Source organism: Dermacentor andersoni, unplaced genomic scaffold (genome assembly GCF_023375885.2).
Source record: "Dermacentor andersoni unplaced genomic scaffold, qqDerAnde1_hic_scaffold ctg00000039.1, whole genome shotgun sequence".
In the NCBI taxonomy this organism is placed as follows: domain Eukaryota; kingdom Metazoa; phylum Arthropoda; class Arachnida; order Ixodida; family Ixodidae; genus Dermacentor; species Dermacentor andersoni.
In genome coordinates, this window is record NW_027314752.1 from 33,954,780 (window position 1) to 33,973,916 (window position 19,137).

Genomic DNA, 19,137 nt, shown 5'->3' on the forward strand with positions numbered 1-19,137 from the left:
CCACGCGTGCGGCTTAGCTCTGACGCCCGATTCTTCGTGAGATGTGATTTTCTTATACGCACAAGAACACATTATTCCAACAGGGCAGGGGGTGCAGTTTTTAGGGCGAATATGGCGTTTCACCACTGCATGTCTTGTTTTACGGTATGCCATGGTGCTAGCCGTTTATACTGCCGCGCGTGCGGCTTAGCTCTGACGCCCGATTCTTCGTGGGATGTGATTTTCTTATACGCACAAGAATACAATAATCTAACAGGTCAGGCGGTGTAGTTCCTAGGGCGAATATAGCGTTCCACCTCTGCATGTCTTGTTTCACGGTATGCTATAGTGCTAGACGTTTCTGCTGCCGCGTGTGCGGCTTAACTCTGACGCCCTATTATTCGTGGGATGTGATTTTCTTATACGCACAAGAACACAATATTTCCAACAGGTCAGGGGGTGTAGTTCCTAGGGCGAATATGGCGTTTCACCACTGCATGTTTTGTTTTATCGTATGCCATAGTCCTAGATGTTTCTCCTACCGCGCGTGCGGCTTAGCTCTGACGCCCGATTCTTCGTGGGATATTATTTTCTTATACGCACAAGAACACATTAATCCAGCAGGCCAGGGGGGGGGGGGTAGTCCTTAGGGCGAATGTGGCGTTTCACCACTGCATGTCTCGTTTCACGGTATGGCATAGTGCTAGACGTTTCTACTGCCGCGCGTGCGGCTTAGCTCTGACGCCCGATTCTTCGTGGGATGTTATTTTCTTACACGCACAAGAACACAATAATCCAACAGGGCAGGGGGTGTAGTTCTTAGGGCGAATATGCTGTTTGACCACTGCGTGTCTTGTTTCACGGTATGCCATAGTGCTAGACGTTTCTGGTGCCACGCGTGCGGCTTAGGTCTGACGCCCGATTCTTCTTGGGGTATTATTTTCTTACACGTACAAGAACGCATTAATCCAACAGGGCAGGGGATGTCGTTCTTAGGGCGAATATGGCTTTTCACCACTGCATGTCTTGTTTTATGGTATGCCATAGTGCTAGACGTTTCTGCTGCCACGCGTGCGGCTTAGCTCTGACGCCCGATTCTTCTTGGGGTATTATTTTCTTACACGTACAAGAACACATTAATCCAACAGGGCAGGGGGTGTCGTTCTTAGGGCGAATATGGCTTTTCACCACTGCATGTCTTGTTTCACGGTATGCCATAGTGCGAGACGTTTCTGCTGCCTCGCGTGCGGCTTAGCTCTGACGCCCAATTCTTCGTGGGATGTTATTTTCTTACACGCACAAGAACACAATAATCCAACAGGGCAGGGGGTGTAGTTCTTATAGCGAATATGCTGTTTGACCACTGCGTGTCTTGTTTCACGGTATGCCATAGTGCTAGACGTTTCTGCTGCCGCGCTTGCGGCTTCGCTCTGACGCCCGATTCTTCGTGGGATATTATTTTCTTATACACACAAGAACGCATTATTCCAACAGGGCAGGGGGGTAGTTTTTAGGGCGAATATGGCGTTGCACCACTGCATGTCTTGTATCACGGTATGCCATAGTGCGAGACGTTTCTGCTGCCTCGCGTGCGGCTTAGCTCTGACGCCCGATTCTTCGTGGGATATTATTTTCTTATACGCACAAGAACACATTAATCCAACAGGCCAGGGAGGGGGGGGTAGTCCTTAGGGCGAATGTGGCGTTTCACCTATGCATGTCTCGTTTCACGATATGCCATAGTGCTAGACGTTTCTACTGCCGCGCGTGCGGCTTAGCTCTGACGCCCGATTCTTCGTGGGATGTGATTTTCTTATACGCACAAGAATACAATAATCTAACAGGTCAGGCGGTGTAGTTCCTAGGGCGAATATGGCGTTTCACCACTGCATGTCTTGTTTAACGGTATGCGATAGTGTGAGACGTTTCTGCTGCCGCGCGTGCGGCATAGCTCTCACGCCCGATTCTTCGTGGGATAATATTTTCTTATACACACAAGAACACATTATTCCAACAGGGCAGGGGGTGTTGTTCTTAGGGCGAATATGGCGTTTCACCACTGCATGTCTTGTTTCACGATATGCCATAGTGCTAGACGTTTCTGCTGCCACGCGTGCGGTTTAGCTCTGAGGCCCGATGCTACGTGGGATGTGGTTTTCTTATATGCACAAGAACACATTATACCAACAGGCCAGGGGGGGGGGGTAGTTCTTAAGGCGAATGTGGCGTTTCACCCCTGCATGTCTCGTTTCACGGCATGCCATAGTGCTAGACGTTTCTACTGCCGCGCGTGCGGCTTAGCTCTGACGCCCGATTCTTCGTGGGATGTTATTTTCTTATACGCACAAGAACACATTATTCCAACAGGGCAGGGGATGCAGTTCTTAGGGCGAATATGGCGTTTCACCACTGCATGTCTTGTATTTCGGTATGCCATAGTTCGAGACGTTTCTGCTGCCCCGCGTGCGGCTTAGCTCTGACGCCCAATTCTTTGTGGGATATTATTTTCTTATACGCACAAGAACACATTAATCCAACAGGCCAGGGGGTGTAGTTCTTAGGGCGAATATGGCGTTTCACCACTGCATGTCTTGTTTCACGGTATGCCATAGTGCTAGACGTTTCTGCTGCCACACGCGCGGCTTAGCTCTGACGCCCGATTCTTCGTGAGATGTGATTTTCTTATACGCACAAGAACACATTATTCCAACAGGGCAGGGGGTGCAGTTTTTAGGGCGAATATGGCGTTTCACCACTGCATGTCTTGTTTTACGGTATGCCATAGTGCTAGCCGTTTCTGCTGCTACACGTTCCGTTTAGCTCTGACGCCCGACTCTTCGTGGGATGTGATTTTCTTATGGGCACAAGAACAAATTAATCCAACATGGTAGGGGGTGTAGTTCTTAGGGCGAATGTGGCGTTTCACCACTGCATGTCTCGTTTCACGGTATGGCATAGTGCTAGACGTTTCTACTGCCGCGCGTGCGGCTTAGCTCTGACGCCCGATTCTTCGTGGGATGTTATTTTCTTACACGCACAAGAACCCAATAATCCAACAGGGCAGGGGGTGTAGTTCTTAGGGCGAATATGCTGTTTGACCACTGCGTGTCTTGTTTCACGGTATGCCATAGTGCTAGACGTTTCTGGTGCCACGCGTGTGGCTTAGGTCTGACGCCCGATTCTTCTTGGGGTATTATTTTCTTACACGTACAAGAACACATTAATCCAACAGGGCAGGGGATGTCGTTCTTAGGGCGAATATGGCTTTTCACCACTGCATGTCTTGTTTTATGGTATGCCATAGTGCGAGACGTTTCTGCTGCCACGCGTGCGGCTTAGCTCTGACGCCCGATTCTTCTTGGGGTATTATTTTCTTACACGTACAAGAACACATTAATCCAACAGGGCAGGGGGTGTCGTTCTTAGGGCGAATGTGGCTTTTCACCACTGCATGTCTTGTTTCACGGTATGCCATAGTGCGAGACGTTTCTGCTGCCACGCGTGTGGCTTAGGTCTGACGCCCGATTCTTCTTGGGGTATTATTTTCTTACACGCACAAGAACGCATTATTCCAACAGGGCAGGGGGGTAGTTTTTAGGGCGAATATGGCGTTGCACCACTGCATGTCTTGTATCACGGTATGCCATAGTGCGAGACGTTTCTGCTGCCTCGCGTGCGGCTTAGCTCTGACGCCCGATTCTTCGTGGGATATTATTTTCTTATACGCACAAGAACACATTAATCCAACAGGCCAGGGAGGGGGGGGGGGGGGTAGTCCTTAGGGCGAATGTGGCGTTTCACCTATGCATGTCTCGTTTCACGATATGCCATAGTGCTAGACGTTTCTACTGCCGCGCGTGCGGCTTAGCTCTGACGCCCGATTCTTCGTGGGATGTGATTTTCTTATACGCACAAGAATACAATAATCTAACAGGTCAGGCGGTGTAGTTCCTAGGGCGAATATGGCGTTTCACCACTGCATGTCTTGTTTAACGGTATGCGATAGTGTGAGACGTTTCTGCTGCCGCGCGTGCGGCATAGCTCTCACGCCCGATTCTTCGTGGGATAATATTTTCTTATACACACAAGAACACATTATTCCAACAGGGCAGGGGGTGTTGTTCTTAGGGCGAATATGGCGTTTCACCACTGCATGTCTTGTTTCACGATATGCCATAGTGCTAGACGTTTCTGCTGCCACGCGTGCGGTTTAGCTCTGAGGCCCGATGCTACGTGGGATGTGGTTTTCTTATACGCACAAGAACACATTATACCAACAGGGCAGGGGATGCAGTTCTTAGGGCGAATATGGCGTTTCACCACTGCATGTCTTGTATTTCGGTATGCCATAGTTCGAGACGTTTCTGCTGCCCCGCGTGAGGCTTAGCTGTGACGCCCGATTCTTCGTGGGATATTATTTTCTTATACGCACAAGAACACATTATTCCAACAGGGCAGGGGGTGCAGTTCTTAGGGCGAATATGGCGTTTCACCACTGCATGTCTTGTTTTACTCTATGCCATAGTGCTAGACGTTTCTGCTGCTACGCGTTCCGCTTAGCTCTGACGCCCCACTCTTCGTGGGATGTGATTTTCTTATAGGCACAAGAACACATTAATCCAACATGGTAGGGGGCGTAGTTCTTAGGGCGAATATGGCGTTTCACCACTGCATGTCTTGTTTTGCGGTATGCCATAGTGCTTGACGTTTCTGGTGCCACGCGTGCGGCTTAGCTCTGACGCCCGATTCTTCTTGGGGTATTATTTTCTTACACGTACAAGAACACATTAATCCAACAGGGCAGGGGGTGTCGTTCTTAGGGCGAATATGGCTTTTCACCACTGCATGTCTTGTTTTATGGTATGCCATAGTGCTAGACGTTTCTGCTGCCGCGCGTGCGGCTTAACTCTGACGCCCGATTCTTCATGGGATGTGATTTTCTTTTACGCACAAGAACACAATACTCCAACAGGTCAGGGGGGGTAGTTCTTAGGGCGAATTTGGCGTTTCACCCCTGCATGTCTCGTTTCACGGTATGCCATAGTTCTAGACGTTTCTACTGCCACGCGTGCGGCTTAGCTCTGACGCCCGATTCTTCGTGGGATGTTATTTTCTTATACGCACAAGAACACATTATTCGAACAGGGCAGGGGATGCAGTTCTTAGGGCGAATATGGCGTTTCACCACTGCATGTCTTGTATTTCGGTATGCCATAGTTCGAGACGTTTCTGCTGCCCCGCTTGCGGCTTAGCTGTGACGCCCGATTCTTCGTGGGATATTATTTTCTTATACGCACAAGAACACATTAATCCAACAGGCCAGGGGGGAGGTAGTCCTTAGGGCGAATGTGGCGTTTCACCACTGCATGTCTCGTTTCACGATATGCCATAGTGCTAGACGTTTCTACTGCCGCGCGTGCGGCTTAGCTCTGACGCCCGATTCTTCGTGGGATGTGATTTTCTTATACGCACAAGAATACAATAATCTAACAGGTCAGGCGGTGTAGTTCCTAGGGCGAATATAGCGTTCCACCTCTGCATGTCTTGTTTCACGGTATGCCATAGTGCTAGACGTTTCTGCTGCCGCGCGTGCGGCTTAACTCTGACGCCCTATTATTCGTGGGATGTGATTTTCTTATACGCACAAGAACACAATATTTCCAACAGGTCAGGGGGTGTAGTTCCTAGGGCGAATATGGCGTTTCACCACTGCATGTTTTGTTTTATGGTATGCCATAGTCCTAGACGTTTCTCCTGCCGCGCGTGCGGCTTAGCTCTGACACCCGATTCTTCGTGGGATATTATTTTCTTAAACGCACAAGAACACATTATACCAACAGGCCAGGGTGGGGGATAGTCCTTAGGGCGAATATGGCGTTTCACCCCTGCATGTCTCGTTTCACGGTATGCCATAGTGCTAGACGTTTCTACTGCCGCGCGTGCGGCTTAGCTCTGACGCCCGCTTCTTCGTGGGATGTTATTTTCTTATACGCACAAGAACACATTATTCAAACAGGGCAGGGGATGCAGTTCTTAGGGCGAATATGGCGTTTCACCACTGTATGTCTTGTATTTCGGTATGCCATAGTTCGAGACGTTTCTGCTGCCCCGCGTGCGGCTTAGCTGTGACGCCCGATTCTTCGTGGGATATTATTTTCTTATACGCACAATAACACATTATTCCAACAGGGCAGGGGGTGCAGTTCTTAGGGCGAATATGGCGTTTCACCACTGCATGTCTTGTTTTACTCTATGCCATAGTGCTAGACGTTTCTGCTGCTACGCGTTCCGCTTAGCTCTGACTCCCGACTCTTCGTGGGATGTGATTTTCTTATAGGCACAAGAACACATTAATTCAACAGGGTAGGGGGTGTAGTTCTTAGGGCGAATATGGCGTTTCACCACTGCATGTCTTGTTTTACACTATGCCTTAGTGCTAGACGTTTCTAGTGCCACGCGTGCGGCTTAGCTCTGACGCCCGATTCTATTGGGGTATTATTTTCTTACACGCACAAGAACACATTAATCCAACAGGGCAGGGGGGGTCGTTCTTAGGGCGAATATATCTTTTCACCACTGCATGTCTTGTTTTATGGTATGCCATAGTGCTAGACGTTTCTGCTGCCACGCGTGCGGCTTAGCTCTGACGCCCGATTCTTCGTGAGATGCGATTTTCTTATACGCACAAGAACACATTATTCCAACAGGGCAGGTGGTGCAGTTTTTAGGGCGAATATGGCGTTTCACCACTGCATGTCTTGTTTTACGGTATGCCATAGTGCTAGCCGTTTCTGCTGCTACACGTTCCGCTTAGCTCTGACGCCCGACTCTTCGTGGGATGTGATTTTCTTATGGGCACAAGAACACATTAATCCAACACGGTAGGGGGTGTAGTTCTTAGGGCGAATGTGGCGTTTCACCACTGCATGTCTCGTTTCACGGTATGGCATAGTGCTAGACGTTTCTACTGCCGCGCGTGCGGCTTAGCTCTGACGCCCGATTCTTCGTGGGATGTTATTTTCTTACACGCACAAGAACACAATAATCCAACAGGGCAGGGGGTGTAGTTCTTAGGGCGAATATGGCTTTTCACCACTGCATGTCTTGTTTTATGGTATGTCATAGTGCTAGACGTTTCTGCTGCCACGCGTGCGGCTTAGCTCTGACGCCCGATTCTTCTTGGGGTATTATTTTCTTACACGTACAAGAACACATTAATCCAACAGGGCAGGGGGTGTCGTTCTTAGGGCGAATATGGCTTTTCACCACTGCATGTCTTGTTTCACGGTATGCCATAGTGCGAGACGTTTCTGCTGCCTCGCGTGCGGCTTAGCTCTGACGCCCGATTCTTCGTGGGATGTTATTTTCTTACACGCACAAGAACACAATAATCTAACAGGGCAGGGGGTGTAGTTCTTATAGCGAATATGCTGTTTGACCACTGCGTGTCTTGTTTCACGGTATGCCATAGTGCTAGACGTTTCTGCTGCCGCGCGTGCGGCTTAGCTGTGACGCCCGATTCTTCGTGGGATATTATTTTCTTATACGCACAAGAACACATTATTCCAACAGGGCAGGGGGTGCAGTTCTTAGGGCGAATATGGCGTTTCACCACTGCATGTCTTGTTTTACTCTATGCCATAGTGCAAGACGTTTCTGCTGCTACGCGTTCCGCTTAGCTCTGACGCCCGACTCTTCGTGGGATGTGATTTTCTTATAGGCACAAGAACACATTAATTCAACAGGGTAGGGGTGTAGTTCTTAGGGTGAATATGGCGTTTCACCGCTGCATGTCTTGTTTTACGGTATGCCTTAGTTCTAGACGTTTCTGGTGCCACGCGTGCGGCTTAGCTCTGGCGCCCGATTCTTCTTGGGGTATTATTTTCTTACACGCACAAGAACACATTAATCCAACAGGGCAGGGGGTGTCATTCTTAGGGCGAATATATCTTTTCACCACTGCATGTCTTGTTTTATGGTATGCCATAGTGCTGGACGTTTCTGCTGCCACGCGTGCGGCTTAGCTCTGACGCCCGATTCTTCGTGAGATGTGATTCTCTTATACGCACAAGAACACATTATTCCACCAGGGCAGGGGGTGCAGTTTTTAGGGCGAATATGGCGTTTCACCACTGCATGTCTTGTTTTACGGTATGCCATAGTGCTAGCCGTTTCTGCTGCTACACGTTCCGTTTAGCTCTGACGCCCGACTCTTCGTGGGTTGTGATTTTCTTATGGGCACAAGAACAAATTAATCCAACATGGTAGGGGGTGTAGTTCTTAGGGCGAATGTGGCGTTTCACCACTGCATGTCTCGTTTCACGGTATGGCATAGTGGTAGACGTTTCTACTGCCGCGCGTGCGGCTTAGCTCTGACGCCCGATTCTTCTTGGGGTATTATTTTCTTACACGCACAAGAACACATTAATCCAACAGGGCAGGGGGTGTCGTTCTTACGGCGAATATATCTTTTCACCACTGCATGTCTTGTTTTATGGAATGCCATAGTGCTGGACGTTTCTGCTGCCACGCGTGCGGCTTAGCTCTGACGCCCGATTCTTCGTGAGATGTGATTTTCTTATACGCACAAGAACACATTATTCCAACAGGGCAGGGGGTGCAGTTTTTAGGGCGAATATGGCGTTTCACCACTGCATGTCTTGTTTTACGGTATGCCATGGTGCTAGCCGTTTATACTGCCGCGCGTGCGGCTTAGCTCTGACGCCCGATTCTTCGTGGGATGTGATTTTCTTATACGCACAAGAATACAATAATCTAACAGGTCAGGCGGTGTAGTTCCTAGGGCGAATATAGCGTTCCACCTCTGCATGTCTTGTTTCACGGTATGCTATAGTGCTAGACGTTTCTGCTGCCGCGTGTGCGGCTTAACTCTGACGCCCTATTATTCGTGGGATGTGATTTTCTTATACGCACAAGAACACAATATTTCCAACCGGTCAGGGGGTGTAGTTCCTAGGGGGAATATGGCGTTTCACCACTGCATGTTTTGTTTTATCGTATGCCATAGTCCTAGATGTTTCTCCTACCGCGCGTGCGGCTTAGCTCTGACGCCCGATTCTTCGTGGGATATTATTTTCTTATACGCACAAGAACACATTAATCCAGCAGGCCAGGGGGGGGGGGGGGTAGTCCTTAGGGCGAATGTGGCGTTTCACCACTGCATGTCTCGTTTCACGGTATGGCATAGTGCTAGACGTTTCTACTGCCGCGCGTCCGGCTTAGCTCTGACGCCCGATTCTTCGTGGGATGTTATTTTCTTACACGCACAAGAACACAATAATCCAACAGGGCAGGGGGTGTAGTTCTTAGGGCGAATATGCTGTTTGACCACTGCGTGTCTTGTTTCACGGTATGCCATAGTGCTAGACGTTTCTGGTGCCACGCGTGCGGCTTAGGTCTGACGCCCGATTCTTCTTGGGGTATTATTTTCTTACACGTACAAGAACGCATTAATCCAACAGGGCAGGGGATGTCGTTCTTAGGGCGAATATGGCTTTTCACCACTGCATGTCTTGTTTTATGGTATGCCATAGTGCTAGACGTTTCTGCTGCCACGCGTGCGGCTTAGCTCTGACGCCCGATTCTTCTTGGGGTATTATTTTCTTACACGTACAAGAACACATTAATCCAACAGGGCAGGGGGTGTCGTTCTTAGGGCGAATATGGCTTTTCACCACTGCATGTCTTGTTTCACGGTATGCCATAGTGCGAGACGTTTCTGCTGCCTCGCGTGCGGCTTAGCTCTGACGCCCAATTCTTCGTGGGATGTTATTTTCTTACACGCACAAGAACACAATAATCCAACAGGGCAGGGGGTGTAGTTCTTATAGCGAATATGCTGTTTGACCACTGCGTGTCTTGTTTCACGGTATGCCATAGTGCTAGACGTTTCTGCTGCCGCGCTTGCGGCTTCGCTCTGACGCCCGATTCTTCGTGGGATATTATTTTCTTATACACACAAGAACGCATTATTCCAACAGGGCAGGGGGGTAGTTTTTAGGGCGAATATGGCGTTGCACCACTGCATGTCTTGTATCACGGTATGCCATAGTGCGAGACGTTTCTGCTGCCTCGCGTGCGGCTTAGCTCTGACGCCCGATTCTTCGTGGGATATTATTTTCTTATACGCACAAGAACACATTAATCCAACAGGCCAGGGAGGGGGGGGTAGTCCTTAGGGCGAATGTGGCGTTTCACCTATGCATGTCTCGTTTCACGATATGCCATAGTGCTAGACGTTTCTACTGCCGCGCGTGCGGCTTAGCTCTGACGCCCGATTCTTCGTGGGATGTGATTTTCTTATACGCACAAGAATACAATAATCTAACAGGTCAGGCGGTGTAGTTCCTAGGGCGAATATGGCGTTTCACCACTGCATGTCTTGTTTAACGGTATGCGATAGTGTGAGACGTTTCTGCTGCCGCGCGTGCGGCATAGCTCTCACGCCCGATTCTTCGTGGGATAATATTTTCTTATACACACAAGAACACATTATTCCAACAGGGCAGGGGGTGTTGTTCTTAGGGCGAATATGGCGTTTCACCACTGCATGTCTTGTTTCACGATATGCCATAGTGCTAGACGTTTCTGCTGCCACGCGTGCGGTTTAGCTCTGAGGCCCGATGCTACGTGGGATGTGGTTTTCTTATATGCACAAGAACACATTATACCAACAGGCCAGGGGGGGGGGTAGTTCTTAAGGCGAATGTGGCGTTTCACCCCTGCATGTCTCGTTTCACGGCATGCCATAGTGCTAGACGTTTCTACTGCCGCGCGTGCGGCTTAGCTCTGACGCCCGATTCTTCGTGGGATGTTATTTTCTTATACGCACAAGAACACATTATTCCAACAGGGCAGGGGATGCAGTTCTTAGGGCGAATATGGCGTTTCACCACTGCATGTCTTGTATTTCGGTATGCCATAGTTCGAGACGTTTCTGCTGCCCCGCGTGCGGCTTAGCTCTGACGCCCAATTCTTCGTGGGATATTATTTTCTTATACGCACAAGAACACATTAATCCAACAGGCCAGGGGGTGTAGTTCTTAGGGCGAATATGGCGTTTCACCACTGCATGTCTTGTTTCACGGTATGCCATAGTGCTAGACGTTTCTGCTGCCGCGCGTGCGGCTTAGCTCAGATGCCTGATTCTTCGTGGCATATCATTTTCTTATACGCACAAGAACACATTATTCCAACAGGGCAGGGGGTGTAGTTCTTAGGGCGAATATGGAGTTTCACCACTGCATGTCTTGTTTTACGCATGCCATAGTGCGAGACGTTTCTGCTGCCACACGCGCGGCTTAGCTCTGACGCCCGATTCTTCGTGAGATGTGATTTTCTTATACGCACAAGAACAAATTAATCCAACATGGTAGGGGGTGTAGTTCTTAGGGCGAATGTGGCGTTTCACCACTGCATGTCTCGTTTCACGGTATGGCATAGTGCTAGACGTTTCTACTGCCGCGCGTGCGGCTTAGCTCTGACGCCCGATTCTTCGTGGGATGTTATTTTCTTACACGCACAAGAACCCAATAATCCAACAGGGCAGGGGGTGTAGTTCTTAGGGCGAATATGCTGTTTGACCACTGCGTGTCTTGTTTCACGGTATGCCATAGTGCTAGACGTTTCTGGTGCCACGCGTGTGGCTTAGGTCTGACACCCGATTCTTCTTGGGGTATTATTTTCTTACACGTACAAGAACACATTAATCCAACAGGGCAGGGGATGTCGTTCTTAGGGCGAATATGGCTTTTCACCACTGCATGTCTTGTTTTATGGTATGCCATAGTGCTAGACGTTTCTGCTGCCACGCGTGCGGCTTAGCTCTGACGCCCGATTCTTCTTGGGGTATTATTTTCTTACACGTACAAGAACACATTAATCCAACAGGGCAGGGGGTGTCGTTCTTAGGGCGAATGTGGCTTTTCACCACTGCATGTCTTGTTGCACGGTATGCCATAGTGCGAGACGTTTCTGCTGCCTCGCGTGCGGCTTAGGTCTGACGCCCGATTCTTCGTGGGATGTTATTTTCTTACACGCACAAGAACGCATTATTCCAACAGGGCAGGGGGGTAGTTTTTAGGGCGAATATGGCGTTGCACCACTGCATGTCTTGTATCACGGTATGCCATAGTGCGAGACGTTTCTGCTGCCTCGCGTGCGGCTTAGCTCTGACGCCCGATTCTTCGTGGGATATTATTTTCTTATACGCACAAGAACACATTAATCCAACAGGCCAGGGAGGGGGGGGGGGGGTAGTCCTTAGGGCGAATGTGGCGTTTCACCTATGCATGTCTCGTTTCACGATATGCCATAGTGCTAGACGTTTCTACTGCCGCGCGTGCGGCTTAGCTCTGACGCCCGATTCTTCGTGGGATGTGATTTTCTTATACGCACAAGAATACAATAATCTAACAGGTCAGGCGGTGTAGTTCCTAGGGCGAATATGGCGTTTCACCACTGCATGTCTTGTTTAACGGTATGCGATAGTGTGAGACGTTTCTGCTGCCGCGCGTGCGGCATAGCTCTCACGCCCGATTCTTCGTGGGATAATATTTTCTTATACACACAAGAACACATTATTCCAACAGGGCAGGGGGTGTTGTTCTTAGGGCGAATATGGCGTTTCACCACTGCATGTCTTGTTTCACGATATGCCATAGTGCTAGACGTTTCTGCTGCCACGCGTGCGGTTTAGCTCTGAGGCCCGATGCTACGTGGGATGTGGTTTTCTTATACGCACAAGAACACATTATACCAACAGGGCAGGGGATGCAGTTCTTAGGGCGAATATGGCGTTTCACCACTGCATGTCTTGTATTTCGGTATGCCATAGTTCGAGACGTTTCTGCTGCCCCGCGTGAGGCTTAGCTGTGACGCCCGATTCTTCGTGGGATATTATTTTCTTATACGCACAAGAACACATTATTCCAACAGGGCAGGGGGTGCAGTTCTTAGGGCGAATATGGCGTTTCACCACTGCATGTCTTGTTTTACTCTATGCCATAGTGCTAGACGTTTCTGCTGCTACGCGTTCCGCTTAGCTCTGACGCCCCACTCTTCGTGGGATGTGATTTTCTTATAGGCACAAGAACACATTAATCCAACATGGTAGGGGGCGTAGTTCTTAGGGCGAATATGGCGTTTCACCACTGCATGTCTTGTTTTGCGGTATGCCATAGTGCTTGACGTTTCTGGTGCCACGCGTGCGGCTTAGCTCTGACGCCCGATTCTTCTTGGGGTATTATTTTCTTACACGTACAAGAACACATTAATCCAACAGGGCAGGGGGTGTCGTTCTTAGGGCGAATATGGCTTTTCACCACTGCATGTCTTGTTTTATGGTATGCCATAGTGCTAGACGTTTCTGCTGCCGCGCGTGCGGCTTAACTCTGACGCCCGATTCTTCATGGGATGTGATTTTCTTTTACGCACAAGAACACAATACTCCAACAGGTCAGGGGGGGTAGTTCTTAGGGCGAATTTGGCGTTTCACCCCTGCATGTCTCGTTTCACGGTATGCCATAGTTCTAGACGTTTCTACTGCCACGCGTGCGGCTTAGCTCTGACGCCCGATTCTTCGTGGGATGTTATTTTCTTATACGCACAAGAACACATTATTCGAACAGGGCAGGGGATGCAGTTCTTAGGGCGAATATGGCGTTTCACCACTGCATGTCTTGTATTTCGGTATGCCATAGTTCGAGACGTTTCTGCTGCCCCGCTTGCGGCTTAGCTGTGACGCCCGATTCTTCGTGGGATATTATTTTCTTATACGCACAAGAACACATTATTCCAACAGGGCAGGGGGTGCAGTTCTTAGGGCGAATATGGCGTTTCACCACTGCATGTCTTGTTTCACGGTATGCCATAGTGCTAGACGATTCTGCTGCCACGCGTGCGGCTTAGCTCTGACGCCCGATTCTTCGTGGGATATTATTTTATTATACGCACAAGAAAACATTATACCAACAGGCCAGGGGGGGTAGTTCTTAGGGCGAATGTGGCGTTTCACCACTGCATGTCTTATTTAACGGTATGCCATTGTGCTAGACGTTTCTGCTCCCGCGCGTGCGGCTTAGCTCTGACGCCCGATTCTTCTTGGGATATTATTTTCTTATACGCACAAGAACAGATTATTCCAACAGGGCAGGGGGGGGGTAGTTCTTAGGTCGAATGTAGCGTTTCACCACTGCATGTCTTGTTTCACGGTATGCCATAGTCCTAGACGTTTCTGCTGCCGTGCCTGCGGCTTAGCTCTGACGCCCGATTACTCGTGGGATAATATTTTTTGTACGCACAAGAACACATTAATCCGACAGGCCAGCGGGGGGTAGTTCTTAGGGCGAATGTGGCGTTTCACCACTGCATGTCTTGTTTCACGGTATGCCATAGTGCTAGACGTGTCTGCTCCCGCGCGGGCGGCTTAGCTCTGTCGCCCGATTCTTCGTGGGATGTGATTTTCTTATACACACAAGAACACATTAATGCAAGAGGGCATGGGGGTAGTTCTTAGGGCGAATGTAGCGTTTCACCACTGCATGTCTTGTTTCACGGTATGCCATAATCCTAGACGTTTCTGCTGCCGCGCGTGCGGCTTAGCTCTGACACCTGATTCTTCGTGGGATATTATTTTATTATTCGCACAAGAAAACATTATACCAACAGGCCAGGGGGGGTAGTTCTTAGGGCGAATGTGGCGTTTCACCACTGCATGTCTTATTTAACGGTATGCCATAGTCCTAGACGTGTCTGCTCCCGCGCGGGCGGCTTTGCTCTGACGCCCGATTCTTCGTGGGATGTGATTTTCTTATACACACAAGAACACATTAATCCAAGAGGGCAGGGGGGTAGTTCTTAGGGCGAATATGGCGTTTCACCACTGCATGTCTTGTTTCACGGTATGCCATAGTCCTAGACGTTTCCGCTGCCGTGCGTGCGGCTTAGCTCTGACGCCCGATTCTTCGTGGGATGTGATTTTCTTATACGCACAAGAACACATTAATCCAAGAGGGCAGAGGGGTAGTTCTTAGGGCGAACGTGGCGTTTCACCACTGCATGTCTTGTTTCACGGTATGCCATAGTCCTAGACGTTTCTACTGCCGTGCCTTCGGCTTAGCTCTGACGCCCGATTCTTCGTGGGATATTATTTTTTGTACGCACAAGAACACATTAATCCAACAGGCCAGCGGGGGGTAGTTCTTAGGGCGAATGTGGCGTTTCGCCACTGCATGTCTTGTTTAACAGTATGCCATAGTCCTAGACGTTTCTGCTGCGGCGCGTGCGGCTTAGCTCTGACGCCCGATTCTTCGTGGGATATTATTTTCTTATACACACAAGAACAGATTATTCCAACAGGGCAGGGGGGGGTAGTTCTTAGGGCGAATGTGGCGTTTCACCACTGCATGTCTTATTTAACGGTATGCCATAGTCCTAGACGTGTCTGCTCCCGCGCGGGCGGCTTAGCTCTGACGCCCGATTCTTCGTGGGATGTGATTTTCTTATACACACAAGAACACAATAATCCAAGAGGGCTGGGGGGTAGTTCTTAGGGCGAATATGGCGTTTCACCACTGCATGTCTTGTTTCACGGTATGCCATAGTCCTAGACGTTTCTGATGCCGTGCGTGCGGCTTAGCTCTGACGCCCGATTCTTCGTGGGATGTGATTTTCTTATACGCACAAGAACACATTAATCCAAGGGGGCAGGGGGGTCGTTCTTAGGGCGAACGTGGCGTTTCACCACTGCATGTCTTGTTTCACGGTATGCCATAGTCCTAGACGTTTCTACTGCCGTGCCTTCGGCTTAGCTCTGACACCCGATTCTTCGTGGGATATTATTTTTTGTACGCACAAGAGCACATCAATCCAACAGGCCAGGGGGGGTAGTTCTTAGGGCGAATGTGGCGTTTCACCACTGCATGTCTTATTTAACGGTATGCCATTGCGCTAGACGTTTCTGCTCCCGCGCGGGCGGCTTAGCTCTGACGCCCGATTCTTCGTGGGATGTGATTTTCTTATACACACAAGAACACATTAATGCAAGAGGGCATGGGGGTAGTTCTTAGGGCGAATGTAGCGTTTCACCACTGCATGTCTTGTTTCACGGTATGCCATAATCCTAGACGTTTCTGCTGCCGCGCGTGCGGCTTAGCTCTGACACCTGATTCTTCGTGGGATATTATTTTATTATTCGCACAAGAAAACATTATACCAACAGGCCAGGGGGGGTAGTTCTTAGGGCGAATGTGGCGTTTCACCACTGCATGTCTTATTTAACGGTATGGCATAGTCCTAGACGTGTCTGCTCCCGCGCGGGCGGCTTAGCTCTGACGCCCGATTCTTCGTGGGATGTGATTTTCTTATACACACAAGAACACATTAATCCAAGAGGGCAGGGGGGTAGTTCTTAGGGCGAATATGGCGTTTCACCACTGCATGTCTTGTTTCACGGTATGCCATAGTCCTAGACGTTTCCGCTGCCGTGCGTGCGGCTTAGCTCTGACGCCCGATTCTTCGTGGGATGTGATTTTCTTATACGCACAAGAACACATTAATCCAAGAGGGCAGAGGGGTAGTTCTTAGGGCGAACGTGGCGTTTCACCACTGCATGTCTTGTTTCACGGTATGCCATAGTCCTAGACGTTTCTACTGCCGTGCCTTCGGCTTAGCTCTGACGCCCGATTCTTCGTGGGATATTATTTTTTGTACGCACAAGAACACATTAATCCAACAGGCCAGCGGGGGGTAGTTCTTAGGGCGAATGTGGCGTTTCGCCACTGCATGTCTTGTTTAACAGTATGCCATAGTCCTAGACGTTTCTGCTGCGGCGCGTGCGGCTTAGCTCTGACGCCCGATTCTTCATGGGATATTATTTTCTTATACACACAAGAACAGATTATTCCAACAGGGCAGGGGGGGGGTAGTTCTTAGGGCGAATGTGGCGTTTCACCACTGCATGTCTTATTTAACGGTATGCCATAGTCCTAGACGTGTCTGCTCCCGCGCGGGCGGCTTAGCTCTGACGCCCGATTCTTCGTGGGATGTGATTTTCTTATACACACAAGAACACAATAATCCAAGAGGGCAGGGGGGTAGTTCTTAGGGCGAATATGGCGTTTCACCACTGCATGTCTTGTTTCACGGTATGCCATAGTCCTAGACGTTTCTGCTGCCGTGCGTGCGGCTTAGCTCTGACGCCCGATTCTTCGTGGGATGTGATTTTCTTATACGCACAAGAACACATTAATCCAAGAGGGCAGGGGGGTCGTTCTTAGGGCGAACGTGGCGTTTCACCACTGCATGTCTTGTTTCACGGTATGCCATAGTCCTAGACGTTTCTACTGCCGTGCCTTCGGCTTAGCTCTGACACCCGATTCTTCGTGGGATATTATTTTTTGTACGCACAAGAGCACATCAATCCAACAGGCCAGCGGGGGGTAGTTCTTAGGGCGAATGTGGCGTTTCACCACTGCATGTCTTGTTTAACGGTATGCCATAGTCCTAGACGTTTCTGCTGCGGCGCGTGCGGCTTAGCTCTGACGCCCGATTCTTCGTGGGATATTATTTTCTTATACACACAAGAACAGATTATTCCAACAGGGCAGGGGGGGTAGTTCTTAGGGCGAATGTGGCGTTTCACACTGCATGTCTTATTTAACGGTATGCCATAGTGCTAGACATTTCGGCTCCCGTGCGGGCGGCTTAGCTCTGACGCCCGATTCTTCGTGGGATGTGATTTTCTTATACACACAAGAACAGATTATACCAACAGGCCAGGGGGGGTAGTTCTTAGGGCGAATGTGGCGTTTCACCACTGCATGTCTTGTTTCACGGTATGCCATAGTGCTAGACGTTTCTGCTGCCGCGCGGGCGGCTTAGCTCTGACGCCCGATTCTTCGTGGGATATTATTTTCTTATACGCACAAGCACACATTAATCCAACAGGGCAGGGAGTGTAGTTCTTAGGGCGAATATGGCGTTTTACCACTGCATGTCTTGTTTCACGGTATGCCATAGTGCGAGACGTTTCTGCTGCCGCGCGTGCGGCTTAGCTTTGACGCCCGATTCTTCGTGGGATATTATTTTCTGATACACACAAGAACAGATTATTCCAACAGGGCAGGGGGGGTAGTTCTTAGGGCGAATATGGCGTTTCACCACTGCATGTCTTGTTTAACGGTATGCCATAGTGCTAGACGTTCCTGCTGCCGCGCGTGCGGCTCAGCTCTGACGCCCGATTCTTCGTGGGATGTAATTTTCTTATACGCACAAGAACACAATAATCCAACAGGTCAGGGGGGTCGTTCTTAGGGCGAATATGGCGTTTCACCACTGCATGTCTTGTTTCAGGGTATGCCATAGTGCTAGACGTTTCTGCTCCCGCGCGGGCGGCTTAGCTCTGACGCCCGATTCTTCGTGGGATGTGATTTTCTTATACACACAAGAACACATTAATCCAACAGGTCAGGGGGTAGTTCTTAGGGCGAATGTGGCGTTTCACCACTGCATGTCTTGTTTCACGGTATGCGATAGTCCTAGACGTTTCTGCTGCCGCGCGGGCGGCTTAGCTCTGACGCCCGATTCTTCGTGGGATGTGATTTTCTTATACACACAAGAACACATTAATCCAACAGCTCAGGGGGGTAGTTCTTAGGGCGAATATGGCGTTTCACCATTTCATGTCTTGTTTCACGGTATGCCATAGTGCTAGACGTTTCTGCTCCCGCGCGGGCGGCTTAGCTCTGACGCCCGATTCTTCGTGGGATGTGATTTTTTTATACACACAAGAACAGATTATACCAACAGGCCAGGGGGGGTAGTTCTTATGGCGAATGTGGCGTTTCACCACTGCATGTCTTGTTTCACGGTATGCCATAGTGCTAGAGGTTTTCACTGCCGCGCAGGCGGCTTAGCTCTGACGCCCGATTCTTCGTGGGATGTGATTTTCTTATACACACAAGAACACATTAATCCAAGAGGGCAGGGGGGTAGTTCTTAGGGCGAATGTGGCGTTTCACCACTGCATGTCTTGTTTCACGGTATGCCATAGTGCTAGACGTTTCTGCTGCCGCGCCGTCGGCTTAGCTCTGACGCCTGATTCTTCCGTGGGATGTGATTTTCTTATACACACAAGAA